Below are 12,697 nucleotides of genomic sequence, written 5' to 3'. Positions count from 1 at the left end.
GATAGGCTTTCTGTGTCTGTCTGAGAGCAAGGACCGGTTAACGTCTTTTTCCAAGAGCAGTTTGTTGTGAAAGGTATCAGGCAAAGGAGTATGTATTGTGATGTGGTTCTCTGACTGCTTCTGTCCACTTGCCAAAAGTTCCAAGGCCCTATGATAGCACAAAAACGGTAAGATTGAAGTGGTGGGTGCCGGAGGTTTAAAATGGTCAGTTTAATTAAAGACAGAAAAGTGAAACGAATGACTGCAGAAATACTGTATGTGGCCATGAACTGAGATGAAAGGATGATTTTGGAACTCTGTCTTGCAGATTACCCTCAATGCCGCAATGGATAGGGCACTACTCTCACAGACCAGGGTGTGTAAGTTTAAGTCTATCTGAGGTGCACACCCTGAACTAATACATTTTTGCTGAAACCTAATCATATTGTTTACTCTTCCTCGTAGCAGCTTGCCAGGGTGATAGTATATTGCAACAGAACCATTCCACTTCTTCACTGAAAAGAGTCATGCTGGTTACCCAAATGTGCAGCGTGTCATTTTATACAACTTTCTTTATTGAAATTAAACTTGGACTCACTTGAAATATTCTCTTTCAAAATGAATGTTTTGAGCTGCTGTGAATATTATTTCTAGAGGTGGTGACAGGCTTTCAGGTACGTGCTTAGGTCAAGGCCCTGTTCATGTCACTTGTATAAGCTAATTCAGGGAGCAAATTAGCAAGTCAAGAAATGGGAAGTCTGAACTACTGTCAAAGCAGTTTCATTCTCTTTTCAAATAATCCAAAAATACCATTGCAGCATAAAACAGAGTATTCAATTAAAGAAGAAAGGAGGATTAATGGCAAAAAAGCACAGCATAAGATATGAAACTTTGGAAATTATCTAGATATTGTTTGAAAAAACTCCTTTGATGGAAAGAAGATGAAGAACGGTATGGGATCCTGTCCTGCGCACCTGTAATTGATATGTTCCACATCCATTCATACCACCTAACCCTAAACACCCAAACATATTGCAGTCAGTGACCATGTGGCCTAATGGATAAGGCGTCTGACTTCGGATCAGAAGATTGAGGGTTCGAGTCCCTTCATGGTTGAGTCTTTTTCTCACAGCACCCAACTTATCTTTACATACCAACTGGAAATACACTCTTACAATACTCCTTTCACTCTCACTCATTAAGAAAGCCCAATGCAAACTGCACAATCAGTCACGTTATGCCTTCAGCATTGCTACTTTTCTGTCTTTCTGCCATACCAAAGTACCTCTTCATAAATGCCACGGATATGCAATACGTATACAACAATATGACATGGCACAATCATTCTTAACAGAACTGTGGGTAGATTCAGTGCAGGGAGTGTGTGCGTGCAGAAAGCAGAAACTATGCATGCGTAGAAACTCTATGATTTTCTCCAGGAATAATGCAAATTGTCCCTCAGAAAAAATATAGTACTGGAGAAGAATCATAAAGGATTGACACAATTGCTGCCTTTGCTGTTGCCCCAATTGTGTAATCTGTCAAGGACTGGTCTCTTGCAGATTGAGGCACCTAGTTGCAATTGTGTGGTATAAATCACCCTTACAACCATTTTTGCTATAAACTTGAGATCTTTCTGAGATACTATCTCACAGACTTCTTATGAATAAGGAACTCTGAAATTGTCACATTCCAATTTGTACGTCCTTAAAACTCTGCTGGTTATTCAAATGGGCAGATTGTTTTTTAAATTCCTTTCTGTCTCGAGTTGTAGTTATATTGATACAGAGGCATAATTGTTGAATGATATATATTGGTTTGATTGAAATATGTTCGTAGAGGTGGTGATAGGCTTTCTGTGTCTGTCTGAGAGCAAGGACCGGTTAACGTCTTTTTCCAAGAGCAATTTGTTGTGAAAGGTATCAGGCAAAGGAGTATGTATTGTGATGTGGTTCTCTGACTGCTTCTGTCCACTTGCCAAAAGTTCCAAGGCCCTATGAAAGCACAAAAACGGTAAGAATGAAGTGGTGGGTGCCGGAGGTTTAAAATGGTCAGTTTAATTATAGACAGAAAAGTGAAACGAATGACTGCAGAAATACTGTATGTGGCCATGAACTGAGATGAAAGGATGATTTTGGAACTCTGTCTTGCAGATTACCCTCAATGCCGCAATGGATAGGGCACTACTCTCACAGACCAGGGTGTGTAAGTTTAAGTCTATCTGAGGTGCACACCCTGAACTAATACATTTTTGCTGAAACCTAATCATATTGTTTACTCTTCCTCGTAGCAGCTTGCCAGGGTGATAGTATATTGCAACAGAACCATTCCACTTCTTCACTGAAAAGAGTCATGCTGGTTACCCAAATGTGCAGCGTGTCATTTTATACAGCTTTCTTTATTGAAATTAAACTTGGACTCACTTGAAATATTCTCTTTCAAAATGAATGTTTTGAGCTGCTGTGAATTTTATTTCTACAGGTGGTGACAGGCTTTCAGATACGTGCTTAGGTCAAGGCCCTGTTCATGTCACTTGAATAAGCTAATTCAGGGAGCAAATTAGCAAGTCAAGAAATGGGAAGTCTGAACTACTGTCAAAGCAGTTTCATTCTCTTTTCAAATAATCCAAAAATACCATTGCAGCATAAAACAGAGTATTAAATAAAAGAAGAAAGGAGGATTAACGGCAAAAAAGCACAGCATAAGATATGAAACTTTGGAAATTATCTAGATATTGTTTGAAAAAACTCCTTTGATGGAAAGAAGATGAAGAACGGTATGGGATCCTGTCCTGCGCACCTGTAATTGATATGTTCCACATCCATTCATACCACCTAACCCTAAACACCCAAACATATTGCAGTCAGTGACCATGTGGCCTAATGGATAAGGCGTCTGACTTCGGATCAGAAAATTGAGGGTTCGAGTCCCTTCATGGTTGAGTCTTTTTCTCACAGCACCCAACTTATCTTTACAGACAAACTGGAAATACACTCTTACAATACTCCTTTCACTCTCACTCATTAAGAAAGCCCAATGCAAACTGCACAATCAGTCACGTTATGCCTTCAGCATTGCTACTTTTCTGTCTTTCTGCCATACCAAAGTACCTCTTCATAAATGCCACGGATATGCAATACGTATACAACAATATGACATGGCACAATCATTCCGAACAGAACTGTGGGCAGATTCAGTGCAGGGAGTGTGTGGGTGCAGAAAGCAGAAACTATGCATGGGTAGAAGCTCTATGATTTTCTCCAGGAATAATGCAAATTGTCCCTCAGAAAAAATATAGTACTAGAGAAGAATCATAAAGGATTGACACAATTGCTGCCTTTGCTGTTGCCGCAGTTGTGTAATCTGTCAAGGACTGGTCTCTTACAGATTGAGGCACCTAGTTGCAATTGTGTGGTAAAAATCACCCTTACAACCATTTTTGCTATACACTTGAGATCTTTCTGAGATACTATCCCACAGACTTCTTGTGAATGAGGAACTCTGAAATTGTCACATTCCAATTTGCACGTCCTTAAAACTCTGCTGGTTATTCAAATGGGCAGATTGTTTTTTAAATTCCTTTCTGTCTCGAGTTGTAGTTATATTGATACAGAGGCATAATTGTTGAATGATATATATTGGTTTGATTGAAATATGTTCGTAGAGGTGGTGATAGGCTTTCTGTGTCTGTCTGAGAGCAAGGACCGGTTAACGTCTTTTTCCAAGAGCAGTTTGTTGTGAAAGGTATCAGGCAAAGGAGTATGCATTGTGATGTGGTTCTCTGACTGCTTCTGTCCACTTGCCAACAGTTCCAAGGCCCTATGATAGCACAAAAACGGTAAGATTGAAGTGGTGGGTGCCGGAGGTTTAAAATGGTCAGTTTAATTAAAGACAGAAAAGTGAAACGAATGACTGAAGAAATACTGTATGTGGCCATGAACTGAGATGAAAGGATGATTTTGGAACTCTGTCTTGCAGATTACCCTCAATGCCGCAATGGATAGGGCACTACTCTCACAGACCAGGGTGTGTAAGTTTAAGTCTATCTGAGGTGCACACCCTGAACTAATACATTTTTGCTGAAACCTAATCATATTGTTTACTCTTCCTCGTAGCAGCTTAACCAGGGTGATAGTATATTGCAACAGAACCATTCCACTTCTTCACTGAAAAGAGTCATGCTGGTTACCCAAATGTGCAGCGTGTCATTTTATACAACTTTCTTTATTGAAATTAAACTTGGACTCACTTGAAATATTCTCTTTCAAAATGAATGTTTTGAGCTGCTGTGAATTTTATTTCTAGAGGTGGTGACAGGCTTTCAGGTACGTGCTTAGGTCAAGGCCCTGTTCATGTCACTTGTATAAGCTAATTCAGGGAGCAAATTAGCAAGTCAAGAAATGGGAAGTGTGAACTACTGTCAAAGCAGTTTCATTCTCTTTTCAAATCATTCAAAAATACCATTGCAGCATAAAACAGAGTATTCAATAAAAGAAGAAAGGAGGATTAACGGCAAAAAAGCACAGCATAAGATATGAAACTTTGGAAATTACCTAGATATTGTTTGAAAAAACTCCTTTGATGGAAAGAAGATGAAGAACGGTATGGGATCCTGTCCTGCGCACCTGTAATTGATATGTTCCACATCCATTCATACCCCCTAACCCTAAACACCCAAACATATTGCAGTCAGTGACCATGTGGCCTAATTGATCAGGTGTCTGACTTCGGATCAGAAGATTGAGGGTTCGAGTCCCTTGATGGTTGAGTCTTTTTCTCAGAGCACCCAACTTATCTTTACATACAAACTGGAAACACACTCTTACAATACTCCTTTCACTCTCACTCATTAAGAAAGCCCAATGCAAACTACACAATCAGTCACGTTATGCCTTCAGCATTGCTACTTTTCTGTCTTTCTGCCATACCAAAGTACCTCTTCATAAATGCCACGGATATGCAATACGTATACAACAATATGACATGGCACAATCATTCTGAACAGAACTGTGGGTAGATTCAGTGCAGGGAGTGTGTGCGTGCAGAAAGCAGAAACTATGCATGGGTAGAAGCTCTATGATTTTCTCCAGGAATAATGCAAATTGTCCCTCAGAAAAAGTATAGTACTAGAGAAGACTCATAAAGGATTGACACAATTGCTGCCTTTGCTGTTGCCCCAGTTGTGTAATCTGTCAAGGACTGGTCTCTTGCACATTGAGCCACCTAGTTGCAATTGTGTGGTAAAAATCACCCTTACAACCATTTTTGCTATAAACTTGAGATCTTTCTGAGATACTATCTCACAGACTTCTTATGAATGAGGAACTCTGAAATTGTCACATTCCAATTTGTACGTCCTTAAAACTATGCTGGTTATTCAAATGGGCCGATTGTTTTTTAAATTCCTTTCTGTCTCGAGTTGTATTTATATTGATACAGAGGCATAATTGTTGAATGATATATTTTGGTTTGATTGAAATATGTTCGTAGAGGTGGTGATAGGCTTTCTGTGTCTGTCTGAGAGCAAGGACCGGTTAACGTCTTTTTCCAAGAGCAGTTTGTTGTGAAAGGTATCAGGCAAAGGAGTATGTATTGTGATGGGGGTTCTCTGACTGCTTCTGTCCACTTGCCAAAAGTTCCAAGGCCCTATGATAGCACAAAAACGGTAAGATTGAAGTGGTGGGTGCCGGAGGTTTAAAATGGTCAGTTTAATTAAAGACAGAAAAGTGAAACGAATGACTGCAGAAATACTGTATGTGGCCATGAACTGAGATGAAAGGATGATTTTGGAACTCTGTCTCGCAGATTACCCTCAATGCCGCAATGGATAGGGCACTACTCTCACAGACCAGGGTGTGTAAGTTTAAGTCTATCTGAGGTGCACACCCTGAACTAATAAATTTTTGCTGAAACCTAATCATATTGTTTACTCTTCCTCGTAGCAGCTTACCAGGGTGGTAGTATATTGCAACAGAACCATTCCACTTCTTCACTGAAAAGAGTCATGCTGGTTACCCAAATGTGCAGCGTGTCATTTTATACAACTTTCTTTATTGAAATTAAACTTGGACTCACTTGAAATATTCTCTTTCAAAATGAATGTTTGGAGCTGCTGTGAATTTTATTTCTAGAGGTGGTGACAGGCTTTCAGGTACGTGCTTAGGTCAAGGCCCTGTTCATGTCACTTGAATAAGCTAATTCAGGGAGCAAATTAGCAAGTCAAGAAATGGGAAGTCTGAACTACTGTCAAAGCAGTTTCATTCTCTTTTCAAATAATCCAAAAATACCATTGCAGCATAAAACAGAGTATTAAATAAAAGAAGAAAGGAGGATTAACGGCAAAAAAGCACAGCATAAGATATGAAACTTTGGAAAGTATCTAGATATTGTTTGAAAAAACTCCTTTGATGGAAAGAAGATGAAGAACGGTATGGGATCCTGTCCTGCGCACCTGTAATTGATATGTTCCACATCCATTCATACCACCTAACCCTAAACACCCAAACATATTGCAGTCAGTGACCATGTGGCCTAATGGATAAGGCATCTGACTTCGGATCAGAAGATTGAGGGTTCGAGTCCCTTCATGGTTGAGTCTTTTTCTCACAGCACCCAACTTATCTTTGCAGACAAACTGGAAATACACTCTTACAATACTCCTTTCACTCTCACTCATTAAGAAAGCCCAATGCAAACTGCACAATCAGTCACGTTATGCCTTCAGCATTGCTACTTTTCTGTCTTTCTGATATACCAAAGTACCTCTTCATAAATGCCACGGATATGCAATACGTATACAACAATATGACATGGCACAATCATTCCGAACAGAACTGTGGGTAGATTCAGTGCAGGGAGTGTGTGCGTGTAGAAAGCAGAAACTATGCATGGGTAGAAGCTCTATGATTTTCTCCAGGAATAATGCAAATTGTCCCTCAGAAAAAGTATAGTACTAGAGAAGAATCATAAAGGATTGACACAATTGCTGCCTTTGCTGTTGCCCCAGTTGTGTAATCTGTCAAGGACTGGTCTCTTGCAGATTGAGGCACCCAGTTGCAATTGTGTGGTAAAAATCACCCTTACAACCATTTTTGCTATAAACTTGAGATCTTTCTGAGATACTATCTCACAGACTTCTTATGAATGAGGAACTCTGAAATTGTCACATTCCAATTTGTACGTCCTTAAAACTCTGCTGGTTATTCAAATGGGCAGATTGTTTTTTAAATTCCTTTCTGTCTCGAGTTGTAGTTATATTGATACAGAGGCATAATTGTTGAATGATATATATTGGTTTGATTGAAATATGTTCGTAGAGGTGGTGATAGGCTTTCTGTGTCTGTCTGAGAGCAAGGACCGGTTAACGTCTTTTTCCAAGAGCAGTTTGTTGTGAAAGGTATCAGGCAAAGGAGTATGTATTGTGATGTGGTTCTCTGACTGCTTCTGTCCACTTGCCAAAAGTTCCAAGGCCCTATGATAGCACAAAAACGGTAAGATTGAAGTGGTGGGTGCCGGAGGTTTAAAATGGTCAGTTTAATTAAAGACAGAAAAGTGAAACGAATGACTGCAGAAATACTGTATGTGGCCATGAACTGAGATGAAAGGATGATTTTGGAACTCTGTCTTGCAGATTACCCTCAATGCCGCAATGGATAGGGCACTACTCTCACAGACCAGGGTGTGTAAGTTGAAGTCTATCTGAGGTGCACACCCTGAACTAATACATTTTTGCTGAAACCTAATCATATTGTTTACTCTTCCTCGTAGCAGCTTGCCAGGGTGATAGTATATTGCAACAGAACCATTCCACTTCTTCACTGAAAAGAGTCATGCTGGTTACCCAAATGTGCAGCGTGTCATTTTATACAACTTTCTTTATTGAAATTAAACTTGGACTCACTTGAAATATTCTCTTTCAAAATTAATGTTTTGAGCTGCTGTGAATATTATTTCTAGAGGTGGTGACAGGCTTTCAGGTACGTGCTTAGGTCAAGGCCCTGTTCATGTCACTTGTATAAGCTAATTCAGGGAGCAAATTAGCAAGTCAAGAAATGGGAAGTCTGAACTACTGTCAAAGCAGTTTCATTCTCTTTTCAAATAATCAAAAAATACCATTGCAGCATAAAACAGAGTATTCAATAAAAGAAGAAAGGAGGATTAATGGCAAAAAAGCACAGCATAAGATATGAAACTTTGGAAATTATCTAGATATTGTTTGAAAAAACTCCTTTGATGGAAAGAAGATCAAGAACGGTATGGGATCCTGTCCTGCGCAACTGTAATTGATATGTTCCACATCCATTCATACCACCTAACCCTAAACACCCAAAGATATTGCAGTCAGAGACCATGTGGCCTAATGGATAAGGCGTCTGACTTCAGATCAGAAGATTGAGGGTTCGAGTCCGTTCATGGTTGAGTCTTTTTCTCACAGCACCCAACTTATCTTTACATACAAACTGGAAACAAACTCTTACAATACTCCTTTCACTCTCACTCATTAAGAAAGCCCAATGCAAACTGCACAATCAGTCACGTTATGCCTTCAGCATTGCTACTTTTCTGTCTTTCTGCCATACCAAAGTACCTCTTCATAAATGCCACGGATATGCAATACGTACACAACAATATGACATGGCACAATCATTCCGAACAGAACTGTGGGTAGATTCAGTGCAGGGAGTGTGTGCGTGCAGAAAGCAGAAACTATGCATGGGTAGAAGCTCTATGATTTTCTCCAGGAATAATGCAAATTGTCCCTCAGAAAAAGTATAGTACTAGAAAAGAATCATAAAGGATTGACACAATTGCTGCTTTTGCTGTTGCCACAGTTGTGTAATCTGTCAAGGACTGGTCTCTTGCAGATTGAGGCACCTAGTTGCAATTGTGTGGTAAAGATCACCCTTACAACCATTTTTGCTATAAACTTGAGATCTTTCTGAGATACTATCTCACAGACTTCTTATGAATGAGGAACTCTGAAATTGTCACATTCCAATCTGTACGTCCTTAAAACTCTGCTGGTTATTCAAATGGGCAGATTGTTTTTTAAATTCCTTTCTGTCTCGAGTTGTAGTTATATTGATACAGAGGAATAATTGTTGAATGATATATATTGGTTTGATTGAAATATGTTCGTAGAGGTGGTGATAGGCTTTCTGTGTCTGTCTGAGAGCAAGGACCGGTTAACGTCTTTTTCCAAGAGCAGTTTGTTGTGAAAGGTATCAGGCAAAGGAGTATGTATTGTGATGTGGTTCTCTGACTGCTTCTGTCCACTTGCCAAAAGTTCCAAGGCCCTATGATAGCACAAAAACGGTAAGATTGAAGTGGTGGGTGCCGGAGGTTTAAAATGGTCAGTTTAATTAAAGACAGAAAAGTGAAACGAATGACTGCAGAAATACTGTATGTGGCCATGAACTGAGATGAAAGGATGATTTTGGAACTCTGTCTTGCAGATTACCCTCAATGCCGCAATGGATAGGGCACTACTCTCACAGACCAGGGTGTGTAAGTTTAAGTCTATCTGAGGTGCACACCCTGAACTAATACATTTTTGCTGAAACCTAATCATATTGTTTACTCTTCCTCGTAGCAGCTTGCCAGGGTGATAGTATATTGCAACAGAACCATTCCACTTCTTCACTGAAAAGAGTCATGCTGGTTACCCAAATGTGCAGCGTGTCATTTTATACAGCTTTCTTTATTGAAATTAAACTTGGACTCACTTGAAATATTCTCTTTCAAAATGAATGTTTTGAGCTGCTGTGAATTTTATTTCTACAGGTGGTGACAGGCTTTCAGGTACGTGCTTAGGTCAAGGCCCTGTTCATGTCACTTGAATAAGCTAATTCAGGGAGCAAATTAGCAAGTCAAGAAATGGGAAGTCTGAACTACTGTCAAAGCAGTTTCATTCTCTTTTCAAATAATCCAAAAATACCATTGCAGCATAAAACAGAGTATTAAATAAAAGAAGAAAGGAGGATTAACGGCAAAAAAGCACAGCATAAGATATGAAACTTTGGAAATTATCTAGATATTGTTTGAAAAAACTCCTTTGATGGAAAGAAGATGAAGAACGGTATGGGATCCTGTCCTGCGCACCTGTAATTGATATGTTCCACATCCATTCATACCACCTAACCCTAAACACCCAAACATATTGCAGTCAGTGACCATGTGGCCTAATGGATAAGGCATCTGACTTCGGATCAGAAGATTGAGGGTTCGAGTCCCTTCATGGTTGAGTCTTTTTCTCACAGCACCCAACTTATCTTTACATACCAACTGGAAATACACTCTTACAATACTCCTTTCACTCTCACTCATTAAGAAAGCCCAATGCAAACTGCACAATCAGTCACGTTATGCCTTCAGCATTGCTACTTTTCTGTCTTTCTGCCATACCAAAGTACCTCTTCATAAATGCCACGGATATGCAATACGTATACAACAATATGACATGGCACAATCATTCTTAACAGAACTGTGGGTAGATTCAGTGCAGGGAGTGTGTGCGTGCAGAAAGCAGAAACTATGCATGGGTAGAAGCTCTATGATTTTCTCCAGGAATAATGCAAATTGTCCCTCAGAAAAAGTATAGTACTAGAGAAGAATCATAAAGGATTGACACAATTGCTGCCTTTGCTGTTGCCCCAGTTGTGTAATTTGTCAAGGACTGGTCTCTTGCAGATTGAGGCACCTAGTTGCAATTGTGTGGTATAAATCACCCTTACAACCATTTTTGCTATAAACTTGAGATCTTTCTGAGATACTATCTCACAGACTTCTTATGAATAAGGAACTCTGAAATTGTCACATTCCAATTTGTACGTCCTTAAAACTCTGCTGGTTATTCAAATGGGCAGATTGTTTTTTAAATTCCTTTCTGTCTCGAGTTGTAGTTATATTGATACAGAGGCATAATTGTTGAATGATATATATTGGTTTGATTGAAATATGTTCGTAGAGGTGGTGATAGGATTTCTGTGTCTGTCTGAGAGCAAGGACCGGTTAACGTCTTTTTCCAAGAGCAATTTGTTGTGAAAGGTATCAGGCAAAGGAGTATGTATTGTGATGTGGTTCTCTGACTGCTTCTGTCCACTTGCCAAAAGTTCCAAGGCCCTATGAAAGCACAAAAACGGTAAGAATGAAGTGGTGGGTGCCGGAGGTTTAAAATGGTCAGTTTAATTAAAGACAGAAAAGTGAAACGAATGACTGCAGAAATACTGTATGTGGCCATGAACTGAGATGAAAGGATGATTTTGGAACTCTGTCTTGCAGATTACACTCAATGCCGCAATGGATAGGGCACTACTCTCACAGACCAGGGTGTGTAAGTTTAAGTCTATCTGAGGTGCACACCCTGAACTAATACATTTTTGCTGAAACCTAATCATATTGTTTACTCTTCCTCGAAGCAGCTTGCCAGGGTGATAGTATATTGCACAGAACCATTCCACTTCTTCACTGAAAAGAGTCATGCTTGTTACCCAAATGTGCAGCGTGTCATTTTATACAGCTTTCTTTATTGAAATTAAACTTGGACTCACTTGAAATATTCTCTTTCAAAATGAATGTTTGAGCTGCTGTGAATTTTATTTCTAGAGGTGGTGACCGGCTTTCAGGTACGTGCTTAGGTCAAGGCCCTCTTCATGTCACTTGTATAAGCTAATTCAGGGAGCAAATTAGCAAGTCAAGAAATGGGAAGTCTGAACTACTGTCAAAGCAGTTTCATTCTCTTTTCAAATAATCCAAAAATACCATTGCAGCATAAAACAGAGTATTCAATAAAAGAAGAAAGGAGGATTAACGGCAAAAAAGCACAGCATAAGATATGAAACTTTGGAAATTATCTAGATATTGTTTGAAAAAACTCCTTTGATGGAAAGAAGATGAAGAACGGTATGGGATCCTGTCCTGCGCACCTGTAAGTGATATGTTCCACATCCATTCATACCACCTAACCCTAAACACCCAAACATATTGCAGTCAGTGACCATGTGGCCTAATGGATAAGGCGTCTGACTTCGGATCAGAAGATTGAGGGTTCGAGTCCCTTCATGGTTGAGTCTTTTTCTCACAGCACCCAACTTATCTTTACATAAAAACTGGAAACACACTCTTACAATACTCCTTTCACTCTCACTCATTAAGAAAGCCCAATGCAAACTGCACAATCAGTCACGGTATGCCTTCAGCATTGCTACTTTTCGGTCTTTCTGCCATACCAAAGTACCTCTTCATAATTGCCACGGATATGCAATACGTATACAACAATATGACATGGCACAATCATTCCGAACAGAACTGTGGGCAGATTCAGTGCAGGGAGTGTGTGGGTGCAGAAAGCAGAAACTATGCATGGGTAGAAGCTCTATGATTTTCTCCAGGAATAATGCTAATTGTCCCTCTGAAAAAGTATAGTACTAGAGAAGAATCATAAAGGATTGACACAATTGCTGCCTTTGCTGTTGCCCCAGTTGCGTAATCTGTCAAGGACTGGTCTCTTGCAGATTGAGGCACCTAGTTGCAATTGTGTGGTAAAAATCACCCTTACAACCATTTTTGCTATAAACTTGAGATCTTTCTGAGATACTATCTCACAGACTTCTTATGAATGAGGAACTCTGAAATTGTCACATTCCAATTTGTACGTCCTTAAAACTCTGCTGGTTATTCAAATGGGCAGATTGTTTTTTAAATTCCTTTCTGTCTCGAG

At 39.6% G+C, this 12,697-nt stretch overlaps 5 non-coding genes across 5 annotated transcripts; all 5 read left to right on the top strand.

Annotated features, from left to right (window-relative positions):
- Positions 1 to 1,022: 1,022 nt before the first annotated feature.
- On the top strand, positions 1,023 to 1,095 carry TRNAR-UCG (transfer RNA arginine (anticodon UCG)). Its single transcript has one exon. It is a non-coding gene; the product is annotated as a tRNA-Arg (tRNA).
- A 1,752-nt stretch (positions 1,096 to 2,847) lies between these two features.
- Positions 2,848 to 2,920, top strand: TRNAR-UCG (transfer RNA arginine (anticodon UCG)). Its single transcript has one exon. It is a non-coding gene; the product is annotated as a tRNA-Arg (tRNA).
- Positions 2,921 to 6,499: 3,579 nt separating this feature from the next.
- Positions 6,500 to 6,572, top strand: TRNAR-UCG (transfer RNA arginine (anticodon UCG)). The gene has a single exon. It is a non-coding gene; the product is annotated as a tRNA-Arg (tRNA).
- A 3,577-nt stretch (positions 6,573 to 10,149) lies between these two features.
- Positions 10,150 to 10,222, top strand: TRNAR-UCG (transfer RNA arginine (anticodon UCG)). The gene has a single exon. It is a non-coding gene; the product is annotated as a tRNA-Arg (tRNA).
- Positions 10,223 to 11,972: 1,750 nt separating this feature from the next.
- TRNAR-UCG (transfer RNA arginine (anticodon UCG)) lies at positions 11,973 to 12,045 on the top strand. Its single transcript has one exon. It is a non-coding gene; the product is annotated as a tRNA-Arg (tRNA).
- The last annotated feature ends 652 nt before the right edge of the window (positions 12,046 to 12,697 follow it).

This window comes from Pleurodeles waltl, chromosome 4_1 (genome assembly GCF_031143425.1).
Source record: "Pleurodeles waltl isolate 20211129_DDA chromosome 4_1, aPleWal1.hap1.20221129, whole genome shotgun sequence".
Taxonomy (NCBI): Eukaryota; Metazoa; Chordata; class Amphibia; order Caudata; family Salamandridae; genus Pleurodeles; species Pleurodeles waltl.
This window is presented reverse-complemented; position numbering and strand designations above follow the sequence as displayed.